This window comes from Cebus imitator, unplaced genomic scaffold (genome assembly GCF_001604975.1).
Source record: "Cebus imitator isolate Cc_AM_T3 unplaced genomic scaffold, Cebus_imitator-1.0 Scaffold0, whole genome shotgun sequence".
NCBI classification, from domain to species: domain Eukaryota; kingdom Metazoa; phylum Chordata; class Mammalia; order Primates; family Cebidae; genus Cebus; species Cebus imitator.
This window is the reverse complement of record NW_016107315.1, coordinates 13,738,647-13,745,566: the sequence shown is the minus strand read 5'-3', so window position 1 is coordinate 13,745,566 and position 6,920 is coordinate 13,738,647.

Genomic DNA, 6,920 nt, shown 5'->3' with positions numbered 1-6,920 from the left:
AAAAAAAAAGAAAGAAAGAGAAAAAAAGACCATGGTTCTGCTAGCAGGCTGTTCTATTCTTTATTAAATCCCTAGCACAGATCCTAGTGCCTGTCATATTATAGCCACTCAATAAACATTAGGAAAATAATGAATTCTATTGAGAATTATATACATGGCATCTGTTACAATCAAATGTGAGACTTGATGCTGCTGATGGGACTCTGGCCAATTCCAAGTACTACTTATAGGATGGGCTCTGGGCCAAAGGGGACAGGGGCATCCTGAAGAAGTCTGTTTCATCCTGTCCTCACTGTTGCAAGATGGTTACAATTGCCGTAGTTGAAGCCACAGAGACCCACATGAGCTGGCTAAAGCACGATGGCCACCATGAAGGAAGTACTGTGGGGGATCTCACAGAATCCACCGGTCTGAGTCAGCCAGGAAACCCAGCTGGGTCTCAGAAGGAAGTCGAGCTGGAGCCTGAGATGCTGGCAGCATCCCTCCACCCTGCATCTCAGTGTTTCCCTGCTGCACGTTGGCATCTTTCTCTCCTACTAGATAACGGTTTTCTACATATGGCAAAAAACATGGCCACGAGCAACATTCAAGATTTATGGCTTTAGTGAAAACAGGAAAGCTTGAGTGACTCTCATAGACTCAACTTCAGAAATTGAGGAGAAGGGAATTGTCAGTCCAGTGGGTTACAAGTGTCACATCCTGAACAAGTCCACTGTGGTTAGTGGCTAGGGTCATATAAGAACACTGCATCTCATGTGGAACTGCATGAATTAGGGGAAGGAAGGATGACTGTTTTAGAATGGCAGCACAATGTAGAGATGACAGTGCCTTAGTTCTCTGCCACAGCCCCTAGAATAGGTACAGCGGATCCACATGCAGGGCCTTCTGAGGGAAAGTAGCTGCATTTTCCTCTACACAGCCATGCCTTCTGTCTGCAGATGATTGTGCATTGCCCAAAGGCCAGCACATTCCTATACTTCATAGCTCATGTGCTCATCTAAAAGGAAATCATGGGCCAAATCAGATTCTTTTCTAGGCAGCTTGGAATTTGGAAACTTGGAGGTTGATGGAGTAAGCAGTGGAGCAGAGATGGAAAGGGTACTTTGGCAGGCGATACAAGGTGACTTGGGCTCAACAGGATAGCCAAAACCACACGCAGCTCAAAAGTACAAGGGAGCCGCAGCCATCTGCAAGCAAAGGAGGCTGCTCAGTGGCGTGAGGCTGGAACCTGTGGATACAGACACAGAGGTCAGCTGTCATGATAGAAGGAAGGGTGAGGTGGGGCGGGGCCAGGGATGTGACCCTCAAGAGAGGGGTCAGCCACTGGTTCCCAGTGCTTCCTAGGTTCCTGCTGTCATTCTCAGTCTCAGTGCACCTGCAATCTGAGAATAAACTCTTTTGTATGAGTAAGATTGAGTAGGTTTTCTTGAAACTGGGACACATTTGAAGGAACAGATATGTCTTTATCATATCAGAACCCGGCCTGAGCAAGAAACAGAACACACACCAGGGATGTCTGACATCCCTGGTGTGTGTTCTGTTTCTTGCTCAGGCCGGGTTCTGAAGCACAGATCATAAAATCAAGGGACTGGGTGTTCACGGTGAAAGGTAAGGAGGTGGAGAAGATTTCTCCTATTATGCAAATGAGAAAACTAGTGACCATATAGTTAGACATCTTGAAGGAGGTCAGATTGTGGATGAAATAATTCACACCAGTTCCTTTGACTGTACACCAGTGACTTTTTATTCTGTTACAGCACCCTCACCTGCACCAAAACTGATAAGAGTTCTAGGGTCCTAGGACTTTAATAGATAGGACAGAATAGCAATTATAAGAAAAACTCTAAAGAGAGAAAGTGTGCTTTTACTTAGGCCCCAGTAAAAGTGACACCTTGTTTGGAAGAAAATTTAAATTTATTTGCTATGTTGTCACTCACACACACACACACACACACACACACGCACAACTCACAAAGAGAAAAAGTACATAGTTCAACATTAACTCATTATTCTCTCTGAAAAGTATGTTTTCATTAAGATAATTTTCCCAGAGTCATTGATCAAATAACTAATACTGTGAAGAATATGATTTTAAAAAATGATCTTTCTAAATTAACTTTATGGTTTAATTTAAATGTAATATTTATTGCTTAATCAGTACCTGCGGTGGGTTGGATGGTGGCCCCTGAAAAGATATGACTATGTCCTAATCCCCAGAACCCGTGACTGTGACCTTCTTTGGAAAAGGGATGTTTTCAGAGATAATTAAGTTAAAGATCTTGAAAGGAGATCATCCTGATCATCTGGGTGGGCCCTACATCCAGTGCTAGTGTCCTTGTAAAAGAGAAGAGAAGTTAGAGACACAGAGAGGTGGAGACAGAGGCAGAGATTGGAGGGCAGCCTCATACCAAGCAACACCTGGAGACACCAGAAGCTGGAAAGGCAGGGAAGGAATTTTCCCCAGAGCCTTCAGGGGAGCTCAGATCTGCCAACACCTTGAAGTTGTGCTTCTGAGTTCCAGAACTGAGAAAGAATAAAATTCTATGGTTTAAAGCCATGTAGTTTGTGCTAATTTGTCATGGCATCCACTGGAAACTAGTACAGTATTCCTACTTTTTCTTTTAAGAAAATCTTTCTTTTCTGTTGCCTTTATTTTCTCAAGCTAATTCCTATTATTTGCTTTGTGACTTGGTCATGTTTTTAAAAGCATTTATTAAGTATTTTCGGTATGTTTCAGGCATTATGTTGAGAGTTTTATAGGATTATGTTGTTTAAACTTCAGTATGAGTTTCTGAGTTTATTGCATTCTACCCTCTTTCTGTGCACAGGAAGCCTTAGAGAGGTTACATTGTTTTTTGGTGGCCACACAGCTGGAAGGTGGAATAATCAGGATTTGACCTTGGGCATCTCATCCTTCAGGCTATGTTTTGAATGGGAAGCTACTGCTCCAGCTGCTTAAGGCTTGAGGGACTTAGTGCCTTGGGAAACCCAGTTGCCTCTGTGGCTCATTATTTGCTTGCCTGACCTGATCAGCATGGGGTGGCACTTGTGCAGTGTCCCTCACATCACATTGCCTCCCTTGCCAAAAAGAGCCACCTACCTCAGTGCCTCTGCTCTGGGCATCTCAGCTTCTGTTCAGCTCACATCTGTGTCCCAGGCCCTTCCTCCAGTCTGAAACGACCTGAGAGGTACCTGTGGAGATGGTTCCAATGTGACATGCCTTGAGCATATCTGTCCAGTAAGGTTAAGGTTACAATGTAGCAAGCAGTGTCATGATCTACAGGGCTGCCTCTCAGCCAACAGAGTGAATTAACATGAGTACTTTTTGCGTAAAATATTAGGACTCATCCTTTCGATTCTTCCGTTAATGGTATCGAAGTGCTAGGGTTAGGCTTTCTTTCTCTCCTTTAAATTTTCTGAACATGGAAAATGGAATTTGAGTAAAGAAAAGCATTTGTCGAACACCCTTACGCAGCAGTTTTCTTATGTCAAACTTGGCTGGTTAGGACCGTAACAATCCTTAACTGATGGTTTTCTTGGCAAAAGGTGTTATTTCTTGATCTAAGTTGACAGGAAGTTAAACAGAGCAATTAAACTCCAAACCACCTCTTTCCTCTGACTCTATTGGATTTGTTCATGTATTATTTGTGCTGTCTGGGGGTCCCCTAGCTGTCCGTGTCGTTAACAATCCCCTTTCTGCCAAGCCCCTCACAAATGATGTAAGATATTTGAAGACAAACTAACAATGTTCTAAAACCTTGAAGAAGCAGGAAAGTGACATCATGGCTAATGCTAGCTTTAAATTAAAAATACTATTCCTAACACACACACACACACACACACACATACCAAAATTAACAAAAAAAAAAAGAAGTGTATATCTAGTGGAGATTATTTATGTAAATGCTTTAAAGAATGGGCCTAAAGATATTTTTCTTCTCAGCAGCCTTTTGAGCAGTTTCTATCTTTTTCATCTGTTTTCATCTAAGCTGCACTTTAATGTCTTTTAACTGTATAGTTTTATGTGTCACCACTGATGCTAGTCGCCAGATAAATACAGCAGAGTGCTGGCGTAGATCTTCTTTATGGGGTATATATACACAAAGTTGCTTCTGCATTTGTACACGTGCTCCATATTTTTGGAACCTGAAGCTGACAGGAGGAATAATAAACCAACTTCCTAAAGTAACGTATTCCCAATAGTTTAAGGCATTGAGGAAATCTTGGCAACCCTGTTTATTATGATGTATAGACAGCATTCATTCAGCAGCAAACGTTTTTTTTGTGATTACCAAGTTCTAGGCCCTCTGCTAGGCTTTGGGGATCCCACCATGACTAAAATATGCACTGGACTTGAGACTGTTAAGGTCATGACAGGCAGGCCTGGGTGTAACGAAACCGAAACAAAACCATGTGATAATTTAAATAGAGTATCTTGGGCATACAGAGAGGAAACCAACCACAATTTTTAGGAGGACTGTCAGAAAAGGCCTCAGAGCACAACCAAATTCAGCATCTTCCTAAGAAACAAAGAGTTAACTGAGGTAGATTCAGAGCTAAAAATAGCACTTATTCTACCAAAAAATAGGACAGTAAATGGGTGACAAATTGTTCCGTGTTTATTTCTTTAAAAATGGAAATATTATAAGCCACTGTAAACAGTTTTTCCTGTTTGCCAAAGTCTTCCTCTAGCTCACATGTAAGAAGGAAATAATAAAAAGTTGCTGTGACAGCTGCCTTCAAATATCAGAGGTATGTCATGTTGGGAAAGAATAACACTTGCTCAGAGGTGCCCCAGAGCATCATGGCTGGGACCCAGGGGAACACTGACAGGAAATAGATTCTAGCTTCACGTGAGCAAGAGAGCTTGTCTCCTATGCCCAGCTCCCTTGTAGGCAGTGAGCTCTCCATCATTCAGGAAGATTCAAGCCCAGCTAGATGACCATGTCTGTAGGAAAAACCCAATGGGATTTTCATTGGAAACACGCATTTGTGTTGTATTAGGGAGCAGAATGATATTTTGGGGGAAAGGGTGAGACAAGAGGCACAGCAGTGGCATTTAGGACAAAGGATTCTTGCTTCTTCCTTGAGGTCTCCAAGTGGAATAATTCTACACCATTATCCACGCCTACTTCCTCAGGCCTCTGGAGGGAAAGAGGTATGGATATTATCATTCCAATCCTTTAGATGAGGAAGCCTCTAAAACACAGCAAGGATAACATCTACCTTTCATCAAGGTAGGAGCACAAGGCTTATTTCATTATGAGATGGTGGGGGCTTGCAGATTCTCAGAAGAAAGAAAGGCAGAAGGGCAAAGTAGTGTTTATTTATAAAGCCAGATTTTACATACAGTGCCCGCCAAGGATTTAGTGCTGCGTTTCAAGTGAATAAATCCCTCCAGTGTCAGAGACATAAGACGTTGTCAAGCTGCCTGTGAGACAATGTGATCATAAAGTCTTAGAACTGAAATACCTCCAGTCACCTTGGTAAGAAAATAATCCGCTCTCAAGTGACGCTTTGAAGTTTAATGGAGTTGCTCCCTATCCAGTAAATGAAATCTGCTGTTGTTCTGCGATGGTGGTGTGCTGCTGCAAGTGCGGAGAAGGCAGGCGCCTTTCTCTCTTACTCCCAGTCCTCCCCAGGCTGACCCCAATCTGCTTTTATAGCCCCATTTCCCATAACTGTCCTCCACAAAGCACATGCTTCAGCCAAACCATCTACTCAGCCTGCCCAGGAAAGCCATGAAGAAGAGTTCTAGCCTGGGGACCTGCCAGGGCGGGGCAGGGTGTGCCCTCCTCCCTTGAATGTGGTTTTGGCTGAACTGACAGGATAAAGGTAAAGCAAAGGCCAGACTGGATTTGGTTATGTAGGCAGAGTTGGAGTCAATAACCAGCTCTGCATCTGGCCAGGTGAACATGGGTAGAGGTCTCATAGAAATGTTTAGTCTAATAGCAAGACCCTGGCCATGTCATGGCTGAATCCATGAGGGTACAGAGAAAGGGGTGGGACACGTATGATGATTAGTCTGAGGTCAAGAAAGGAGGCTCAGAGGCTGGAGCTGGGGTATCAGCCAGCCCAAAGGCCATGAAGTCGTAGGATTTATCCCCGGAGAAAGGAGTTTCCCGAAAAGAGCTTGCAACTTAATGCCATTTCAATGTAGGACCAATCTAGACAGGGCTGAGTCTCATTAAGACAACCTTCTTTGCAGAAGGGAAGGGCACATCCAGTCCTCTCATTTCTGCATGCCAGAATCCTGATTCCAGTCACCAGGGAGGATCTGTCCTTGAGGACCTGACATTTAGATATAATGATGGCCAGAGAGAATCCTCAACGTGGAGCCCTGTGAAGGAGACAAAAGGATTTAATTGTGACAAACTCACAATGTGTAATGAGAACTGTCCACAGTTCATTTTTCATTGCAGCAAAGAGCAAAGACAACACCGTGAAAGCTGAGATAGGCATCTAGCTTCTTTTCGCCAAGGAATTGACGATAATCCTTACTGTGGTTTAACCCACTTAGACCTGACTTAGACGGGAATCTCTCTTGAGTGTTACCCATATTGCCATAATATCTGGGCTAAGATAAATATTTCTTGCTGAAGGAGCCTATCTGCCAACACACTTTTTCCCAAGGACAGTTTTAAGGCCTGGGTCATTATTAGGTAAGTTCTCTGGGAAGCCATACTTTCCTCTAATATGTTGCTCAAACAGCTGGTTATGATGGACATGTCCCTGAGACACATTCGATCCCTCCCTGAGATAGATGAGCCTAGGCAGATGGTCAGAAATTGGATCAGGAGAGCCCGTCAGACCAACGGGAAAACCGAGCCCACTGCTCTAGCTTCAGACTGTGGGCACTGGGGGTCACTGAGGGTGAATAAGCAGGGAAGTAGATAAGTCAGGAAGCAGAGCAGGGATGG